Consider the following 22,994-nt stretch of genomic DNA (forward strand, 5'->3'; position numbering starts at 1 on the left):
AAAAAAAGGTCAATATAACATGAAGTTGCAGCAGAAATGTAACAGGCATAAACCTGTTTCAAAAGACAGAAAAAGAAAAAAAATTCATACCCTTCTTACCAAAGACTGATGTTCTTGAGAAAATATTTAAAACAGTTGATCGGCTGGTTTAAAAAATGGCACTTTGTGCTTTAGCTGGGAAAACCTGTAATGATGACTGGAAGATATGATCTGCATTTATCAAGTTTCACTGAGTAACAATTGTTTTTTTATTATTTGATAACCTAAAATGAAAGAAGGCAAAATGACTAATGCCTTGTCTGTACTCTTTGACCATTTCACGGCAGAAAACCCCCCCAAAACTAAATTTTTAGTCTGACCATGTGTCAAGATGAAACACTACAAACGGAAATAAGATGACAAAAATGCTGTGGAGGCAGTGGAAACACTCAAAACAATTCACAAAAAATAATCACAGGCTTCATCTCCATCTAGGGTGCCCAATCTTCTGGACCATTTAAACATGTAGTTGTAGAGTTAGATAACTTATTTCTTCTCTAAGGGTTCTGGTACATCGCCTGTCTGTCCTGGGGGAGGATCCCTCCTTCATGTGGACACCCCTGAGGCTTTCTTCTTTTTTTCCCAGAATCCCTTTTTTATTTTTTTTTAGGAGTTTTTCCTTACCGCGAAGAAGGGTCAAAGGGCAGGGATGCCCAGTTTAGTTTAGTCTGCTCAGTTAGTTAGAATTTTCCTATTGAATTCTATGACTTCATGATCTTTATGATTTTATGTTTACTTTACAATTACTGGTATGAAGCCCATTGAGATAACTATTGTTGTAATATTGGGCTATGTAAATAAAATTGGATTGAATTAAACATGAATGGAAATGTACTCAGCTTGATTGTATTAGAAAGCTCCAATGCCCCAGATATGGAATGGATACATCCAAAACCACAGGTTACAAAACTGTCAGAGTGTTGGATTCTATCAATGGCCATACAAAATTGAACACAGAAAAGTGTGATTGAACTGTTGGAGGAGCTTTAGAGCTGCAGAGGTCCACTGGAGTGTTGCTTCACAGCTCCAGCTGCAGTGAGGCTGCAGATCACAGACGGAATTCACACGAACAGCAGCAGCGCCAGCATCATTCTTTGGGAAGTTGGAGATTGATTTTCAACGTCACAAGAACCTAAAAGGAGCAGCTAGAAAATGTAATGGGAAGAGTGCTTAAAACTCCCTGTGAAGCTTGATAATTTCTGTGAACAGGTCTGCTTTGTGTGTCGTCTACCTTATACCACGATCCAAAATGGAATCATACATGGAACCTCTGATGTTTTAATTTCAAGGATGATCTTTGAGACTGAAAAAGCATCATATACTCCATGATGATGCAGGGGAGCACAGCTCAGAGAGCATGCTTTAATGGGGATACTCTGGTCCACAGGGCATGCTGGGAAAGATATTTCAAGGATTTTCCTTGATTCATAACTTTATGCCTTTTCTCTGTAATAAAAAGAGAAATACTGAACTAAGACACATTTAATGTGTTGCTTTATCACATTATATTTTTCTTATGAATGAAAAAACTATATGCGTTTGTATGTTTGTGAAGAAAACACACATGGTCATGTATGTAGACCCAAATTGTTCCCCTTTATGTAAATGTTATGTGTGGTTTATCCTTCTTAATATTGATTTACAAAAGCTGATTTTCCAGGTGTTTAAAAAGTTCTAAAGTGTTCTAAGGCACTGGTTACTGACGTTTCTCAGGCCACAGAACAGTTTAATGTCAAACAATATTTTCAGGGACTGGCCTGTATGTATGGAGAATCAAAATGTTCATGAATATAAAAATAAACACGACCTTGTACAATCAGAGAATCAACCAATAAATATCTAATAAATATACAAAAAGATCATTAAATTATGAAAAACCTGATCTTTTTCTCTGCTCCAAGTCATACATTTTTTTAAGCTTCCAGTTTCCCTTAACTTTTAAGGGAAAATGTTATCTTCATCCTCTGTAAACTATACTAGATTTTGTGTAAGATCCTTTTTCTTTTATTTTTCTTTATATTTTTTTGTTTCAAACAAAGAATAAAAATATAAACAAAACTATAAAATAAACAGATACATCATAACAATGTGCTTGAAAAGGAGTGGGTAGAGGAAAAATCCTACATGATCCCACCCCCTTTTTTTTTTACAACACCTTATGTTATGCATATTTCTATTAACAGTTTTAAAATGTACTAATTTCTATAACTGGTAATTTCTAAATCTAATAATAAACATTAATCCACCATTTGAACAACTTTATTAGCAGCATCCTTGTAACATCAGAGAGTTGCTGTTGCTGAATATTATTATTTTAGTGATCGGTTGAAGCAACTGTCACAATAAATCCACATTTGGATTAAAGACTCCCGGTTTTTGTCTGTTAAATGCAGATTCATTTCATTTTGAAGTCAAAGGCTCCTGTTCTGTTTCCTCAATGGATTTTTTTTGGACAAAGAAACTTTCCAAATACGTTTGTATTCTGTTAACTTATAGCTTGAGGGGGGTGGTCCCTTTGCCTGTGCTGGGGGGGGTTGGCGGGGGGCCCTGCTCGGGTGGGGGGGGCCCAGCGGCGCCGGATGGGCTGCCCATCTGCACCTGGGGCTGGGATCGGCCCTTCCCTGGCTCTGGGACGGGACGGGACAACCCTCTCGGGGCCCCCGGTCGCTCTGGGTGTCACCCGCTTCGGCTGCGGGGTCTGGGGTGGGGTGGGGTGGGGGGCTTGTCGGCCCTGTCCTGTGGGGGGGCGTTCTGGGGGGGAGGGGGGGGCCCATTATTAGTACGGGTCGGGGGGGCTAGCGGGTCGGGGTCTCCGCTGAGGCAATCAGTGGTTGCCTCGGCCGGTTGGCCTCCTCGGTCCCGTCGAGGCCTGACCAGAGCTCTTCTAGGGCCGGCGTCTGGGGGTGGGGGCCTGGGCTTGCTCCGGGGGGGGGCGACGCTTTCTGGCTCCTCTCTCTCTGTGTGGGGTGGGTGGTGCCGGGCCTGGGGTGTCGGCGCCTCCGGGGGTGGGCCCCTGGGCTGGGTGGCCCTGGCCCCTTTGCTGGGGGTGGGCTGGGGGACGGCTGTTTGACCACCGGGGGACAGTCTACCAGCTGTCCCCAACTTACCCCCTTCCTTATATAACCTCATATTAGGGTGAGGGGGTGGGGGGTTTAGCCTGCGATGCGCCTTGGGGGGGGGGCTACTTGGGAGTGGCCCCCCTCCTATGGTTGCCGTATGGAGTGGGCCCCCCCTCTTTCGGTTTTATTTGCACCTTAGACACGTAGGGTCCTTGGTAGGGGGGGTGCTTGGACATCACTGCCAGCAAGCAGCAGATGTCCTCCTGGCACCCTACCCGCCAATTTTAACCGCACCTTAGACATTTAGGGCCCCTTGGTGTGGAGGGTGAGGGGACATCACTGTGAGTAATCAGGAGATGTCCCCTTAGTGCCCTACTCGCCAATTTTAACTGCACCCCCCTTAGTACACACACCCCTCCCCCTTCAATATATACATTCAAACATAAACACACACACATGCACACACAGACCCTCTCAAACACCCATACACGCACACACATTTTACAAGGAAGGTGGGACCTGGGTCCATCTGTCCCCTACCCCGTCCCTGGTGGGGGGTGCGGGCCCCTTGGCGATGGCGGCCGTGTCCCTTGGGTGCCGGCTCCCTGGGCCCGGCGGTGCTCTCTCCGCACGGTGGGGGGGTTCATATTACACCTGAGCCGGGGGTGTTCGTGTCCCTGGGGGGTGGGTCCTGGTCCTTGCCCCTGGGCGCTGGGCCCCGCCAAACTTCCAACATGGCCGAGCCTGGTCGGGCCATATTTATAACATCCCTTATGGGCCGCCCTTTTTTCCCCGGGGTTCCCCCCTCCTGGGCGGGGGCGGCGGGCCCCTGCCTTGCTCCTACCTGGACCAACCGTGGGCCGGGTGGGTGGCTGCCTGGAGTGCGGAGCGGGTCTCCCTTGGGGGGTCCCGGCTCGTACCTGGGGTCGGGGCGGGGGGATGCCCGGAACTCCTGGGTGGTGGTGGGGTGCTCGTCTGGGGCTGTGGGCGTCCCTCTCCGGTGGGGCCCTGCGTTGGGCTCTTCCGGCGCGGCGGGGGGCTGCTTTCCTGGCTGGGCTGGGGCGGCGCTCTCTTTCCCTCTGCGCCTCCCTGCTCTCTGGCTCTGGGGGCCTCGCGGCGGTCCTGCTGGCCCTGGCCTGGGTGGCGGTCTTGGTCGCCCGGGGGGCGGTTGTTCCCTGCCTGTTCCCGTGTGGCGCTGGGGGAATTCCGGCTGCCGCTGCTGCTGCGGCGGGGGTATGGGTGTGGGGGTGGCTGGGCGCTCCTCCTCCTTCTTTTCACATTCCACCATCCATTTTAGAAGAACATAAACACTCACCTGAGCACAGGTGTTAGCTCACCTTTGCACTAATAGTTTGCATGATTGAATGAATGAAAGATTTCACACTAGTTGGTTTAAAGGCATAAGTATGCGTTCGTGAACACTATCTGTTTTGTGTGCATGTTGACATGTGGACATTTCTGCGGCTAGCAGGTGTGTTGATAATATTTGAGTGTGTGTGAACAGGCCCCGCCCTTTTTGTACTACATTTGAACCGTACCGTAACGATAAACAACCAGTAAACCTGCCTGCTCTATGCTGCTTCATGGTCTTACCCCCCTTCCCCTCCTATTATCACCCTCCTACCCCCCCCTCTCTCTAACGTCCCTCTCTCTTGTTCCCCTCTTTCCTTTTCCGTCCGGTCCAACACCAAAGATTTTCAAACATGATTGAAATTAATAAAGTTTGGCCTCAATTACAAAAGGGGTTTATTCAGACATACCTTTGGTTTGTCTGAAGATGAATAACCCCTCTTGTTAGAATAAAATATGTCCAACACAAGAGGCCCTCAGCTCTCATCTGTTTGCCTAGCTGTTGGACAGGACAAGTTAAGAAAAAAAAAAAAAAAAAAAAAAAAAAAAAAATATATATCTTGAGGGTCTCAATTTAGCGGTTGATTCAGCCACTTTAGGAAAGTAGCGGATGAATTTTTAACACACGACCGAGCAACTTGACATGCGCCAAGAATGAGTCTGATGTGGTGGAGAGAATCCAGTAATTTTCCAAAATAAAACTTCCTTTGGAATCAGATTGTAAGTAATACGGAAAACATGTAGGTCATGTTTTCGTTTTCTCTGCAGCCTGGTACCAACTGTTTCACGTTTCAGTTGGAGCAGTTGGCATCTTTAAAACCTAATGCCATTGAACTTGTCTCCCTGTGATGAAAAATGTTGGGTCATCACCAGTTCCCACAATGAAACAATCATTGCAACGTCAGACACTCTGGGTTTTGTGTGCACACACTAATAGTCTAGTTTGTGACAGACAAAACTCTTAAGTTGGCTTCATTCATAATTTGCAGCCACCAAAGGCTTTGTGACAGGGTGTGCTCATTAAATCATAAAGGGAAAAAAAACTCCAAAAAAGAAAGTTGAAAAGCTCACTTAAGGGGGAAAATGTTAAAATTTATGGAGCAAACATGACAAAGAACTTCAGAGGCCTGTGTTAACAGTCCAGAAGAAGAAAATGAAGACAGAAAAACAAAAGGAGAGAAAGAAATCCAATAAAGGGCTGAGCAAAAATGTTCAGCATCTGGGCCAGTATCTGATAAGCATTTATCTTTCAGTGTGTTGCATCCACTGGCACCTCTACAGACTTGAGGGAAAACAAGGCTCTCCGTGTTTATCACTCCACTTCCATTATAAGGAATCACAACAATTAGCAGTGACATTTTTAAAGGTGAGAGGTAACACGGGGATCGAGCCATTTGCATGCTAATGTGCATGAAGAGTTCAGACTTGTCTCCAGATTTAAAGCAGTTTTTATATCTAACCATATCTAACTGCATGAGCGGAATGTATCAGCATTTCTTGGGTATGAGGTTTTGTCTGTTAGCCAAAAAAAAAGACTACATATTCAAGTGACTGCACAGTGGTGTAAAGTCTCAGAAAACTTTATTGTTCACTACAATGTATACCCACTGTTTTTTGGCTGCCTGCTCATCTGCCTTTCTTTCTCTCACAAGATGGCAGTGTATCTCCTTGGTTTCCCGTCTTCTGCAGACAGCCACGACTCCTTGATTGGACTAAAAAGTGAGAGAGGTATCAGTTGAAGCATACAGAAGCGGATAGCAACGTCTTTCAATCCTGATAACGCACCGCAAAGAGTTGTGCGTGGTCCTATTGATTGGATAACTCGGCTTGAATGAGAAACAATAGCTTTGGTAGGAGAGTCAGAGTGTAGACAGCAGTGCATGTCTTTGTGGGTGCAAGCACAGACATGGCATTTTGGTGAATGCACACATGCCTCGATTGTCTTTGGTGAGATAGGCCAGCACCATTGTCTTGCTTAACTTTGCATTGAGGATTTCCGCTTCATCCTCTGTTCGTGCAGATGCATTATTTGTTAAAAATGAGGGCAACATGTTTCCAATCCTCTATTATAGTCATACTTCTGTTTAAGAAAAAACATAAAGAGGGAATGAAACAGGCTTGCATGGTATATTTCTAATCTTCAACCATTTTCTCCTTTTCAGGGATAAGAATACATTAAAGACCTTCATTAAACAAATGTGAGTATTTAGGCCTTTCATCAGAAAACTCAGTCTTCAGAGGCTCTTCACAGGGACAACGTGATCCACATTGTTACCCAGTGACACTGATAGACAGTGTGCTGGCAGATACACATCATGGTAAAGAGATAAGAAGCTCTTGGGAAATGTCAAATCAGAGAATCCAGAGGAGCCAGCTGCTTCATGTGGAGCTGAATGGTAGCGGGTCGCAACAAGATGCCACTCATAATTAAGCCTGCACACTCTGGGGCTGAACTCAAAACAAATAAGGTGTGTTTGTTCTACTTTCACAACAATACAACTGTACCCTGAAAATGTCAATGTAAGCAGCTTGGTTGGTTAATATTTTAGTGGCCTGCTTTCTAAAATCCTTAAATGTTCCAACTTTATTGTCATGTATATGTCTCTGCGACATTTGAGTCTGTTAAATGAACAAAATAGCAAAGTCAAAACATTGGACATGTTAAAAGTGTTTTTTAACCTAAAGGGAATCTACCAAGTTTGTAAGTGTTGTTGTATCCTCCAGTATTTGTTTGATCCAATGACTGTAAATAGATGAACAGTTAGGGTGGTTGAGGTTTGTTCTAGTTAAGTTACCAACAGTCTTTTAGTAAATGCCATCTTGACCTGAAGAACACCTTTTAATAGCAAAAGAATATACTTCTGATTTAGCTTAATTTGAATATATAAATATAGCACAAATGAACCAGCTGCTCAGAGATGGGACTCACCCCGAATGGCAAACGGAAGGGCGAACGATCCTGATCCAGAAGGATCCCTCAAGGGTACAGTCCCATCCAACTACAGGCCAATACCCTGTCTCTCCACAACATGGAATCTCAGGCAAGGCATCATTGCAACCAAGATAAATAGGCACATGGATCAATAGATGGGCAACACACAGAAGGGCATTGGTAGAGGCTAACAATGTGGATCACGTTGTCCCTGTGAAGAGTCTCTGGTAGAGGACCTGAGCTTGGGTGAGAAACCACCCGCGGAAGGGTGTGAGGGGGGTTATTTTTATTTATATATATTTGTTTATTAATTTTTAATGGCCTGTGATCTAACACACAATTCCTTTGATGTTGACTTCTCATTATATTTTTTGGGCTCCCCTAATTTAAGGCAAGGCAAGGCAAGGCAAGTTTATTTGTATAGCACAATTCGTACACAAAGTAATTCAAGGTGCTTCACAAAACAGAAACATGCATTAAAATCACAATACATCATAGAAATAATCAACGTAAAATTTACTTAAAAAAAAAAAAATTGAAAATTGATTTAAAAATAAAGGAAGGAAAGGAAAGAAAAGTGCAGATAGGACCTTTCAGTCATATACACGGCTAAACAGAAATGTTTTAAGTCTAGATTTGAACATGAACACAGAAGAGGCCTGTCTTACGACTTCAGGGAGGCTGTTCCAGATTTTAGCTGCAGAATATTGAAACGCTGATTCCCCTTGTTTAGTTCTGACTCTGGGTATCAACAGGAGGGCGGCCCCTGAGGTCCTCAGAGTACGAGATGGTTCATATGGCACCAACATGTCAGAGATGTACTTTGGTGCTCGGCCATGGAGAGACTTGTATCCAAGCAGAGCTGCTTTGAAGTCTATTCTTTGAGGTACAGGGAGCCAGTGCAGAGACCTGAGCACAGGACTAATGTGATCATACTTCCTGGTTCTGGTCAAGACTCGAGCAGCAGCATTCTGGATGTACTGAAGCTGTTTTACAGCTCGTTTGGACAGGCCGGTGAGCAGGCCGTTACAGTCTAACCCAGTGTTTTTCAACCAGTGTGCCGCGGCACACTAGTGTGCCGTGGGAGATGGCCAAGTGTGCCGTGGGAAATTGCCCTCATTAACTGATCTAAAAACATTTCCCATCTCCAGGATTTTAGCTCTCTCTGTTCATCCAAACAGGCCCTGATAAAACACTGAGGAGTTAGGAATATAAAAGATCGTAAAATACCTTTTCTTTACGTTTATTTTATTTTATTAAAGACATTTTGATAAGAATGACGTACCGCGATTCAGCTGCACCTTCGGCTGTATTTTGGAAAAGTCCCGTGTTGGGGGGGTTAATCACATGTCATCGGTCTGACCAATCAGAAGTGCTTAAAATCTTCACTTCCTTGTCCCGATTTAGCTCGTAAAGTCGGTCAGTTCTAACAGAAATACCAGCTAAAGCTCGTCTTTAGCGGTGTAGCTTTCCACAGAATCCGGTATCAGACCGTGGAATAAGTGAACAAAACAATGAAGCTCCGAAAACCGATATTCGGCCGTTTTATGCACTACATTTCCCATGATGCATTGGGTTGTGAGAGTGACAGCGCAAAAGGAGATCTGTTGTTAAACGTCTTGAAACTAACGAACACACAAACTGTTTTTAAATCTTCTAACTTAACTTTTATTGCATCTTTTAGAAAAAAACAGCTGCAGTTTCCAGCTTTTTCTGTAACAATTATTTCAAAAATGCATGTGAGATTGTGCAGGGGCTGTAGATCAATACAGACTATGAGTTTCTCCTTTTTTTTAATTTTTGGATGCTGGTGTGCCGCGGAATTTTTTTTAAGGTTAAAGTGTGCCGTGGCTCTGAAAAGGTTGAAAAACACTGGTCTAACCTACTGGAGACAAATACATGAATAAGTATCTCCAGGTCTGGCTTTGACACTATGTTTTTGATTTTGGCAATGTTTTTCAGATGGTAAAATGCCGCTGATGTTACTGACTTGATATGGCTGTTAAAGTTCAGGTCAGAGTCCATGATTACCCCTAGATTTCTGACTTGATTTGAGGGTTTAAGAGACAGAGAATGAATTTAAGTGATTTAAATGATAAAAATCACTTGTAGAAACACAGAAACAAAAATAAATTTTCCATAATCTCAATCACATGCTCAGCCTGCCTTTAAAAAAATAACAAACGATTTTTCTTTCAACTGCTGAATGTAAAACCAGACTTTCTTCAAGACAGAGCACTCACACTAACTTGCTGTATATGCAAGTATGCAACTAGTAAGTATGCCACTTACTAGTTCTGAGCCAAATTCTGGATCAGTAATAAACTAAATGAAATGTAGGTCGGTCAATTTGCAAAGTGTCAATTCCAAAGTATCCCAAGGCACTAGACAAAATAAGCAAAAAAACATCAAACCAAGCAAAATTCATTGTGGTTGTTATATTCCCAAAACATTCCAAGCAGACCAAAGTGCCCTATCTTAATAAAAACCTATATAAATGATCAATAGATTAAAAGAACGAGTTTTGGGTGTAATCCCAGTACTGAGTAAGCAATTAGGCGACTGTGGAGAGGAAGACTCCTTCTAATGGAATAAAAAGAAGAAACCTCCGGGAGAGACAGTCAGGGCGACCATCTGTCGGGACTGGTTGGACTCTGCCATCTAAAGCATTACAGCTCATTAAGCTCTGTGCACATTTTTTAAGACTAATTTGCATAGTTGTGTATTTTTTTAGAAATACATTATGATTAATGTATGGTTTATGAAATGGATCATTTAGCATCTAAATGAAAATATTTTATGTTATACCGGAGATATTTCTAACATTTTTTCTACAACAGTATTACATTTATCATTTAATATATTCTTTTAAATAGGTCAGGCGAAGGAAGTGGAGAAAAACAAGTGTAGAGATAAAAATGATAGTTCCCTGAATGGATAGATCTTTGGTAATAAATACTTTTATATGCTTACAGCTGTTGGGTAAGTGTTAGGTCTTTACCACAGGTCATGTCTACATGTAGTCCTATTCATTCAGTAGGTTTGAAATTTAATCTCCTGGTTGAGACCCAACCGATGAACTCCAGTACGCCTGACAGTGAAGGTCTTGTTTTGTTTTCAAGTGAACCCTGCTGCAGTTCACTACAAAGTCCATGTAGCCGGAAAATACGAAAAAAATCAAATACATTATTACTCCACATCTGTTCTGCTTTACCTTGTGAGGCTGTCTTAAACAAAACTTTCCCCTAATGAGCTACTGTCTTAACTGTGATATTTTTAGTGTATCTCTTAAGTGAATCGGGAAATTTTCGTGCACACTTATGGGCAATGGACTATATGGGCAATTCTGTCATTTGGTGCTCTTATGCCACACTCTAGTTATCAATAAGTGTAGAGTACTGGCTCCTTGCCGACAACTGCCCGGGGGACATCTGAGGGTTGCCCACACAAACTTTGCTCAGATTGTCCAATTTTCTAATTTTCTAACAGCAGGCTGCCCGCAAAGAGCGCTCATTGATCACGTTATCAGCTCATCGCACAAGGCGCATGACTTGGGTGGGTTAAAAAAAAATCAAGAATCTGTACAACACTCCTGCATCTCACCTACTGAACGCTAAGGTCACATATACAACTGCCACTGTGCAATGGGGAGGCATAAACAGAAATTTTAGGATCATCTGCTGCTGCCCGATTTTTTTTGAAAAACGTTGGCGTGGTCAAAAATGCAGATGGTGGCAGTCAGGTGTTAGCCAGTCAGGCGGGGATGACGCCTTTATGAAATTATAATTTTGTCAATTTATAAATGTACAAATTTGTAAACATGCTTTCCAAGAAAGCACAATGCTCTGTCTTCTTCGTGTTCTTCTCAGCATCAACTGCAATTTTGGGCCCCCAGCCAATGTCAACAACCCAAGTCTAGTGGCCACGCTGCTACCGCAATATTTTTACCAATCAGATGGTGGCAGTGATGGCAGCACGGGGGCAGGGGTTGACAGTCTAAAATTGGTTGATCATCATACGATTTTGGGGACCTAAAAGTTTAAACCCCTCATATTGTCCTGTGCTCTCTGATCAGAGTCCTGACGCGGATGTAGAAGTCCCAGTCCCAGGAATATAGTGCCTCCTTTATTCAACAACAACCATATGAAACTTCACACCTTCTCCCTTAAAGTAATTACAATGGGTTCAGACAGGACACTCAACCTTTATTGAATGCACAATGTTGCAGAAAAAATAAAAAAAATTTGGTGGCTACAAAAAAAGAAAAGAAATTTCCTCATGACAAAAAAATTTCATGCAACAGTTTTTTTCTTTATTTTGATTGGTCAGGTTATGGTGCATCATGAATAAAAAGATACAGCGGCGTCTGTGAGATTCCCACAATCTCGGCTGATGCTTGTAACTTAAATTAGTTTCACCTTGAGAAAACTCCATAACAGTAGGAAAATTTGTGTTCATTTCCCTCAGTGAACACCGCACGAACTTCAACTCTAAGATCTTAAGCCAACAGACTCAGCATGTTATATCTTTCCCTTTAAAAGATGCTGCTCTGTAGAAAAAGCCGCTGACCTCCATTAAAAAGCTGCACCCTGATACAGATAACCATAGGAAGGTGAGAGATAAGAGGGATCAGCTTGTAGCATTGCAGAAAACATGAAAAGATGGAGCGGAAACCAGGGCTGAAGGAGGGATTGTAAAGTTTTTCATGGCATGATGGCATCTATCTACCATTTATAACCCTTTGGATGTGTGAGATTCTGAGCTCCTCATAAAACCACCTTAGCACCTTTTTTTTCCTCAGTTTTTATGCCTTTTTATTTTCTCCTTTGTCTCCCTTTTCTTTGAAAAGCCCCTTAAATAAATACTTGGGAGCAACCAATGGCTTTGGAGCTAAAGTAGAAGGGCTTTAACAGTTCTTCATCAGGCCTTATAGATGGATGTTTCTGTTCAGTCTGGTAATGCAGGCAGGTACAGGTATGTGCCTCTCAATTAACCATTAAAATGTTGGTTTTTGTTTGGATATGTGTGTCCCGGGGGGGTGTAAGGGGTGAAGCACGCAGAAAGCCTGACGGTGAAAACATTTTCTATCTCTGCAGCACTTGACCTTTCAGCTGGACTGGGTTGAGCTCTCCATGTGCTGATGGGGGCTCTTGAAGAGCTTTGTGGAAGCACTCTGAGTCTGCCCAGTATTAACAAAAGCGCTTTTTTTTGTACATCAGCACTCAAGTGCCTGCAGTTGCGAGCCAATATAACAGTGCAGCAGCAGTCCCAGTCAATACTGTTCCCTGCTGTGAATTCTCATCTGTGTGGGACTGAAGCTGAACTAAACTCTTCTGTTTTGCGTTCAAAACATAAATTTACTGGTTTTATTTCTACAAATAAAAAACTTATGTAGAAATACAAACACAAATAGAGAAAAGATGCACGCTGTGCAATGAATCTTAGCTTTAAACCAGGGCTCTCGAATGTGAGTACAATCCAAGGTCGCCCAGCCATTCTGTGATTAAAAAAATTAAAAGAAAAGACATCTCCGTGACCTTGGAAGTTTCATTGCTGTATGTGTATGTGGAGGTGTAACACTCATTCAAATAAGAATGATTGTTTTTGTTTTTGAAAATGTACTTGTGATCCATTCAGTCTGAGTGACAGGAAGGCTGCAGCGTAATAGTTGACTGATAGGAGGGTCTCCTGTAAGATCAGCCAAATTCAGACTGTCACCCACCAGCCACGCCCCTGTCACCACGTTGCTGACCCTACTGCCACTGTCCGATTGTTGGAAATCGTACGGTAGCAGGACGGGCACTCGACAAGGGTTGTTGACATGGGCCGGGGGCCTGGTGATAACTGGACGTTAAACTGGGGATCCCGACCATTGTGGGTCTAAATAGTGAGACGGCATTGTTGCTGCACAACACTCCTCATGGCGTTGATAGCACCACAGTCACAAAGAGGCGAATTTCTAATCAACTAACGCGCTCTGCAGAAACTATGTCCTAGAAATCTACACAGGTTTTTTGATTTTAGCTAGAAATGGCATGATCATTATTAAAAGACCACTGACAACACTTTTAAAGTAGATCAAAAGACGTTCCTTAAGCTTAATACAATATTTTAATTATTACCATAAATGAACACCCTCCTAACACCAAGGGTCAAGACGCAACTATTTCTCTGTGTTCTGTATTTTTTCACATTTGGCTCTGTCCAGGAGATTTGACTTTGATTTGTAAAACAGTTATATTGGATTATTTTAGGCAGGAGGGCAGGCATTAGATTGCTAGTAGTTTCCATTATACATATGCACAAAACTTCATTGAAATTCTAGAAAAGCAATTACACTGTTTGTACTAAATCCTAATTTTGCAAATAAACACAAACCAACTCACACAAGTCACTCAAACACATGGATGGATGAGAACGACACTTTGACAGCAGATACATTCAAATTTCTGCCATGGCACTAATGCTCATCATCAACCATCAAAGGACACGTCAGCGTTTGAATCAGGCAATGGAGCAGTGAGCTCCATACACGTGGGAGCGGCTATTGATTATTCGATTTTGGGAAATCGTGGTTGGTGATTTTACAGAGGATCTTTGGATCCAAAATTTCCTCATGACAAGCTTAACTTTTGAAGAACTACGATGCTGTGAGACATCCGGTGGCTGTGCATGGCCCAAGGCAGCATGTGGTATCCGGTTGTTGGTCACGTGATTCACTTCATTTGAAAAAAGTGTTTCAATATGTCAATTTGGGTACGCTCAAAAAAACCACCTCCTCCAAGCGCAAAGACATGTTTACAATAAATGCGCGTTTTTTCTAAATTTTCAAAATCCAATTTGCTCCATTTCATAGTCAATGGAAATGCAGCTACTGAAGATAGATTTTTGGATAATAATTCAAAAACAAGTAATTTTGTGTTGACTTTAGGTTTGGTCTGCAAATGGCAAAATAAAAAAATAAAAAAGGTTCTATGACTTTATGGATGTTTAAGTGGCAGAAAAGACAAATGTTCATTAGTATTACATGTTTACATGTGAGTTTACATCACAAACATTAGATTTTGTTTTCTCAGTCTCAACATAAGTCCCTTACCTTCAACTTTATCATTGTCTTTCGAAAACTGCACTCAGTTCAATAATTATTTAAAACTGCAGCCTAAAGTGTTTGTGTGTTTCTGTGTGAATTTAAATCTCCCATCAGTGCAAAATCAATATAATCTTTTAACCATGTCTTTAATTTAAATTTGTGATTTAAAGGTTACTTAACCACTAAATCATTTTAGGCTCACTAGAGTACAAAACCAATTAATTGGTTTCTTTAAGACTTTAGGTTTATTTTTTTTATTTAAAAAACACCATTTGTAGAAATAAGAAAAATCAAGCTTGCATGAGAAACATTAAATGCTGCAACTGAAACAGTGAAACTGATCCTTATCTTGCTTCAGCATAAAGTGAGTTTAGGAGCTTTTACAAACCCTGTCAACACTATGGAAACCCATTCAAGTAAATCCTTCTGCAAACCAGCGAAAATGCCAGGACCTCACTGGACATAAGAAGAAGCTACTATTATTGACAATAATTCTGCTATAATGAGGGTCAAGCCCCCAGACAAGGATCACAGAAGTTTTTCTAAATTCTGCAGAATTCCCACCTCTTTTTTCCCCCCATGTTTCATGGCTGTGTGTGGAGCAGAAAGTGAGCATTTCAAGCCAGTTGTGAGGAAACATTTTTAAGTAATACAAACAAAAGCAAGAAGAAACAAAAAAACAAATCTCTATTTATGCTCACAAAGGCCATATTTTGGGGAATTGGTGAATTTTTTTTCGAATTTTAGGGTCAAAGATTGATTTTTTTTTGGTATTTTATGCCTCTGTCTCCTTGTTAATTGATCACACCTGAGCTGAATGTAATCAACACACCTGCGGCTCCTTTAGGCCACTCCCTCAGACTAAACATAGCTTTTGGATTCTCAGAAGAAGCGTTTGACTGAAGAGAGTCTGCTAACTTGCTGTTTTATGCTTACTCTGTGTATTTTCAAGGTTCCTTGGTTAAAGTTCAGTTTGCAGCCATCAAAGAAAAACATTGCAAAATAACAAATTACAGCCAAACTTTTATAACTACTCTTTCCCTTTCCTCTCTAAAGAACCAGTTCCAAATAGAAACATAATTTAAACCTTTGCTTGTATTCCTGTGTTGTGTTACAAAGAAATGTTAATCAATGTTTGCAAAACCAATTTTAAATAAACTTTAACCTTTATTCTTGTAGACAATTGTTTTTAGGATATTCTTTGGTAGCAAATCAAAAAAATTAATACATTGATGCAAATGTGGGACTATTTGGTGTTCTTTTTTTTGTTTGTTCTACCTGGATCAATGACAGTCACCTTTAGAGTCTCTCGTTGATGGTTTCACTCATTGTTCTGCCTGAAGTTTAGGTTTGGGGGCTCACAGAAGCAATCACCTCACTATCTCCCTGCTTGTTTCACTTCTGCCATTTCTCTTTTTGTGACTTGGCAGACATGCAAATCCTCAAATAGCCCCACAAACCAGTAAATTAACTTTGCCCATTTGCAGAAATGTGGCTGTGACCCAGCGTGACTGTCAAACTGTATATTTTCTCTGTTGCTGCATGAATGTGCAGACATTTGCACTATGGGATGGAAGAGGAAGCAAGAAGATTGGGGAGGGGGGTTGTGTGTGTAAAGCTTTATTTTAGGCTGCATCTATTCATGAGACGATGAGAATCACCATAGAAGCATTTAGTGCAAAACATTGCAAATTCCATGGCTGTACAAAGGGATAAGGTAGACAATAGCATTTATGTTTGTTCCACTTTTAGTTAATCCTTGATGAAATTGGATGCAGATGAATGACATACATTTAAATGTCCTTAAATGTTGAGATATTACATGAGTAGAGTTTCTACTCTAAAAGAAAAAAATGCCAAGCTTCAACATTTTTCTTTAGTATTTGCTTGTTTCTATATCTGGAAATAAGGATTTAAAGATTTTCGCACTTCACAACATGCAAATGCACTTTAGCGCACTCTAGTTGTATAGGCAGCATCTGTTACAATCTGTCTGTGAATTATTCCAGAGGTTTTGGAAGGATTTAACTCTAGAGTTCTGGTCTGCTGACTTAAAGACTTTTGCTGTCTGAGGCCATTCATGTGTAGATCCCATAAGAAGATGAGAAATCCTGCGCTAGATGCAAATTATTGCCGGAATCTTTATGGCTCGAGGCAGATACTTTCAAAAAATCCAATCTTTGGACAAAAAAGAAGAAAAAAAAAGAATCACTCTTCCTTTTTACACCAGCTTGAACTTTTTGATTTTGTTTTGGTACTTTTTAATCCAGAAATTGCATAGCTTTAAATTGAAAGTCTGCAGCTTTTAATCTAAAAGTTAGAAGATTGACTGAATATATTTGATTGGGACTGACACAAAGAACTTAACAACACAACAAGCATTGATTTTTAAACATGTAAAAGACTGTTTCTCTTTTTTTCAGCGCACTATCATGTATCTATCTATCTATCTATCTATCTATCTATCTATCTATCTATCTATCTATCTATCTATCTATCTATCTATCTATCTATCTATCTATCTATCTATCTATCTATCTATCTATCTATCTATCTATCTATCTATCTATCTATCTATCTATCTATCTATCTATCTATCTATCTATCTATCCATCTATCCATCTATCCATCCATCCAGACTCCCTGATCCACACCACTAGGATCTACAGTACCGACATTGGGATGTGATCCGGGCTCGAGAAATGTAGCCGGATGGTGACAAAGAGAGGCAAGGTAGTCCACACAGGAGGGGTCTCACTCCCAGAAAGAACAATAGCAGACATCGAGGACAGTTACAAGTACCTTGGAATTCCACAGGCAAATGGCAACATGGAGCAGGCAACAAGTAAAGCTGCAACAGCTAAATACCTCCAACGGGTAAGGCAAGTCCTGAGAAGCCAGCTCAATGGCAAGAACAAGACCCGGGCAATAAACAGCTACGCACTGCCAGTTATCAGATACCCTGCAGGAATAATAACATGGCCAAAGGAAGAGATACAGACCACGAATGTTAAGACACGAAAGCTCCTCACCATGCAAGGAAGGAGGCAGAGGACCAGTGAGCGTGGAAGCCACTATCCAGGATGAAACATCCAAGATGCATGAGTACATCAAGCTCAAGGCCCCAACTGACAATGTGCTCAGTGAATGTCTCAGGCAATGGAGAGCAGAGGATACAGTGCTGAAGGACAGATCCTCATGGGAGGACAAACCCCTGCATGGGATGTACCACCGGGCCAAAACTGAAGTGGCTGATATCAAGAAGTCCCACCAATGGCTAGAAAGGGCTGGCCTACAGGACAGGACAAATCCAAAACACGCTTTAGGTTGCGGGCCGAACAATGTAGTGAAATCTATTAGAAAATGTTTGAACATGTATTTGACAAAGATATTGACTCAAACTCTAACATCTAAAGTTTAGGTCTTTATTTGGAAGAAGCAACAGCATAAAATGTTTTAGAAACCTATAGTGTCTTCTACTTAGTGGCCTGAGTTTATTTAAAAATGATTGGTCTGCACGTGGTTTTTGCTGTGTTTTGCTGGTTTAGTCTATTCCAGGTTAAACTTTTTCTTTCACAAGTCAAAGTGGTCAATTTTGTTTAAAATTAAGTAACAAAAAAAAACAAAAATCATATTTTTGTATCGTGCAATTGATGCTACAAGGATAAATGAAGAAATCTGATATATTTGACTTGAACTGAAATTTCTACAAACTAAAATGTCAAACTATGGATCCTTGATTCTATAGAATCCTTCCACCCAGTGTCCTTGTCATCGAACGGCAAAGCTACTGACCGCAGGTGTGCAGTAACTTAAAAAAAAGCAGCACTGTTGTCTTCACAAACAGCCCTTGTCTTCACCTTGTAATAACATGAGGCATGACAGCCATACGCTCCCTCTGCAGTGGCCTAACTGTGTGCAACATGTTTAGCGAAATTGCTACTCGAAGCCCTACCCTTCCACCTCCTGCTGCCCTGTGCTCACACAACAGAACATATGGCTCCACGAGAGTCAAATGTATAAAAACACTTGTGCTTTGCGTCATATCAGACACACGTTTACATAATTATACCAAAAAGTTATTTTATTTCTTTTGTATTGTAACTGTTGAAACCACAATTTAAGACGCATCAGGTTAGAGATCCAAATACGTTCCAGCAGTAACACATCTGCATATGTTTAAAAACATTTAGGGGTAGCTGTAGTGTTTCGAACTGGTGACTTTCTTGCTGTATTGGCAACTTTTTAAACTTAGCCTCTCAAACGTGACTGGAGTCAAGGTTGGGTTTGATCAGGTTAGGCTGCTGCAGGTGTCTGGGTTGTTTGGGCCCTTAAAAGTCATAGACAGGAGCAGTTGGTTCAAAAACAAGTCTTAAGGGCAGTGCGGGTGTGTTTTGGAGTTCCCTTGAGGCTTGTTTAAAATGGAACGTACCATCGTTGTGTGGTGCCGTCACACCGTACCTTACACCACACTCTATGCCCTTACAGCTAGCAGACTGCCCATTGACAAAAATGTGCACAGACATTTTTTTCTCTACGCTCTGAGTGGTTTACGACCTTTTCGGTGAAGGTTCTCATTTGTCCAGGTGACGTCTTGAAGTTAAGTTATGGCATCTGGACCTCAACATTTTTCCCGTAAAGCATTTCACCACCCAGCCAAGTTCTTACCCTAACCTTGGTTTGACTGGTGGGGACCTTTCTGTGTGCAGTTTGCATGTTCTCCTTGGGTTTCATCCGGGTACTCCAGTCCCCCTCCCCCACAGTCTAAAAACCTGCCTTATAGATGAATTGGTATCTCTAAATTATCCCTAGGGATGCATGTGTGAGCGTCTGCCCCCTGCAAAACGCTGGTGATCTGTTTGGGGTGAATCCTGCCTTCACCCAACAAAAAGCGGGTTGGCTTCAGCAGACCCATGACTCTAGAAGGGTTTCATCAGGTTCTGAAGATGGATGTCGAAAGTTGAAGGTGCTGAAAGGCCTCCTTTTGTGGTTTTTAATACTTGTGAAGCATTTGCAGATATTCTCAACAAATGTAGATGAAGGAACTAAAAAAATAAAAAATTGTACACACTTTCTGTCTAAAAAATTTAAGTAACTCAGTAAATTAAGTTTTTTTTTTCACAGCTACCAACCTAAAATAAATTTTTTTTTTTTTTTTTTTTTTTAAACTTGTCTTGTCCAACAGCTGAGGAAACAGAGCTGAAGGCCTCTTGTGTTGGACATAGTTTACTTTTACAACATAGGGTTCTGAATCTAATGAAATTAATTCATTTTTAGACCACTGTGTTGAAAATGTTGCAAATTACTGTATTAAAAAATCTTGCTGTCGAACTCTTCATCAATTATAATTTCTGTATAGCTGCATGAGCACATGGGTGGAGTCTTCCCTTAATTCAATGTAGAACCATAAAGCCAGGATTCAGAATTCCAGCCTGAGTCTGCTCAGAGTTGATGCTTTGATACTCACAATATCTTTTCCCATCATTCCAACCATCTCTTTTTTTTCATCTGTAGCCACCAGTAAGTGTTTTACAACTTTCTACAGTATGTTCTCCTGTATCCTGCTGTTATTCACGCTATTGCAGAGTTCTGCTTTTGTTGCTCCATTTCGCATGTTTGCAACCAAGTTACCTGAGTTTTTCAGCCTCGGTCGTCTCTGTTGTGTGTTTTTGCAGTTTGCTTTTGGCATTTCTTCTTCAGGTATGTTTTCTGGCTCTGGATCCCGCATTTAACCGACACAGAGAGAAAACCTCTGAGGAGATACCTCCAAGCGTGTTGATTAACTCGACTTTCTATCTCGCAGCTCTGCGTCTTGGAGCATTTCGGCACCATCAGCACTTTCTCCACCTCCATTTCTGAAATCCTAAACATAGTCATGAACTACCCGTTTCCCTGCACAGACATCTCACTTCTGGTGCTGCTTTTCACAAATCATCACTGTATGTCCTTACCTTCTTTGTGTTTTCATGCAGACCATGCAGCTGAAAACTGGTCCTTCTCCTTGTAAACTGAACTTTACAACTTTTGAGTTTCAGTTTTGAGTTATCTACACACTGAAGAAATTTAACTCAAGAGGCAAGTTGAGGTGATCTGGTCATCTGCCGAGCTTGACACCCGGAGACGTTCATGTTCACGTGGCAGACCGTCGAACACCCTGAAGAGTAGAAATCTCTCGATTGAATTTCCCCAGAGAGAAGCTGGATGTGGTGGAAGAGAAGAGGGAGGTCTCGGTGTCCTATAGGTCATAATTCAAGCCTGCAATGATGGGTGATGATGGAAAGAGATTTAAACAAAATATCCAGTGGACACATTTGACTCACCTAACTATCTAAATGTTTGGAGCTGTCTCATAAAATAAAGTGATGGGGTTTTGGAAAAGAACCAACTGACACTTAAACTCACGTCAAATCCATCCCACGGATGGATTTTAATGGTGCTATAAGTCTCAAAGCTAAGACTTTGCAAAGAAATGACTAAGATGACAGACTATTTTGCTTAACAGAGAATGAATGGTTTATTTTTATGTTGACCAGCTCACTATGAGGGTAGTGTTGGGGGGGGGGGGGTAATTTGCATGGCTTCACACCTGAAGACCTTACTTCATATCATTTCTGCTGCACCATGTAATGCTCACGGGTCGTATAATAAAGTTACAGGAGGTCAGCAGAGAGAAAAGTAAAGATGGCAGAAGAAAAACCTCACAAACGCACTGCTTCATGGAGTTCCAACAGTTTTCATTGCTGTCTTAATCAAAATTCTGCAGTTTGACAGATATTGACCTAGAAAAAAGCTTAACAAACCCGGATGTCACAATGACAAAAAGGACAGTAAAAATCGTGTTGAGTGCTGCAGACAGATCCAGCAGCATATTGCTGGGTTTCCACTGGGCTTCTAGAGGAGTGGTCTGTCCTGCCACCCCGTGTCATAGTTCATCCAAAATTTGGTAATAAGTCCCCCTTGCCCTCTCCTTCCTGGCTGAGTCCTTGTAAAATGAATGTTTTGCATCCTTAATGATGTCATGTTTTTGTACTTCCAAAATTTACTTTTTAGACTTTCTTTGTTCATTGCAAAAATGGAGGCTGTGTTATCCGTGGTGTTATCTCCGCATCATCCCACGGGCACGTCACCTTTAAATATAAAATAAAAATTTATAAATTCTTATTTTGGAAGTTTTTATTTTAAAACCCAGACATGTTTCCTGTTTTCATGACTTTTTGATGCAAAATTGAGGAGTCATTGGACTGGAACTAGAACTCCTGCATAGAGCTTTTGTTGCGTTGTTGAGAGAAGGACATTAGAGACGAGGTAAATATTCAGATTAATGAATGTGCTACTCATCTCAACTCAGTGCAATGATGTAACACAGAGAATTAAGGACTCTATAAAACTGAAAAGAAAAAAAAATACGAGATAAAAAAGTACTTTTATGAGAATAAAGTCATTACCAAAAAAAGTAAAAAATTCATGTTTTAGGACCATTTTTATTTTTAATTTACGACTTTAAAGTCGTAAATTTACGCGAAAAGTCCTAACTGTAAAATTACAAGAATAAAGTCGTAAATTTACAACTTCAAATCTTGTTAATTTACGAGAAAAAAGTCATAAATTAACGAGATTTAAAGTCATAAATTAACAAGATTTAAAACACAAGTTTTCTGTTTATTGGAGCCTTGCTTGAAGATGAAAGATGTGGAGCATTTTGTGAAGCTTTTTTTCCGGATAGGTTTCAAAAACAAATAATTCTGAATCTTTTGGCGACTCAATATGAAATCATTGTAAGTGTTTCTGGCTTTCTGGGGTTCTGTGTCAGTAAAGCAGAGTTTTATATGTAAAATAAGGAGCTCAGAGACACGTTGGGGTGTGGAGGACCGCTGCTTTGTTTTGCCCTTTTCCTTCACATCCCCGGACGTCCATTTGTCACGTTGTGTCACCTAACTGTCATGCGCAGAAAAAACACCAAAGCAGAAGAAAAACAGTGTTGTTCTTTTCACGTTCCACCATCCATTTTAGAAGAACATAAACACTCACCTGAGCACAGGTGTTAGCTCACCTTTGCACTAACAGTTTGCATGATTGAATGACTGAAATATTTCACACTAGTTGGTTTTAAGGCATAAGTATGCGTGTGAACACTATCTGTTTTGTGTACATGTCGACAGGTGGACATTTTTGCAGCTAGCAGGTGTGTTTATAACATTTGAGTGTGTGTGTGGACACGCCCCGCCCTTTTTGTACTACATTTGAACCTTACCATAATGATTAACAACCAGTAAACTTGTTGCTTTATGCTGCTTCATGGTCTTACCCCCCTTCCCCTCCTATTATCGCCGTCCTACCCCCCCCTCTCTCTAACGTCCCTCTCTCTTCTTCCCCTCTTTCCTTTTCCGTCCGGTCCAACACCAAAGATTTTCAAACATGATTGAAATCAATAAAGTTTGGCCTCAATTACAAAAGGGGTTTATTCAGACATACCTTTGGTTTGTCTGAAGATTAATAACTCTTCTTGTTAAAGTAAAATCTGTCC

This window comes from Oryzias latipes, chromosome 3 (genome assembly GCF_053564925.1).
Source record: "Oryzias latipes strain Hd-rR chromosome 3, Olatipes_Hd-rR_3.1".
Lineage (NCBI taxonomy): Eukaryota > Metazoa > Chordata > Actinopteri > Beloniformes > Adrianichthyidae > Oryzias > Oryzias latipes.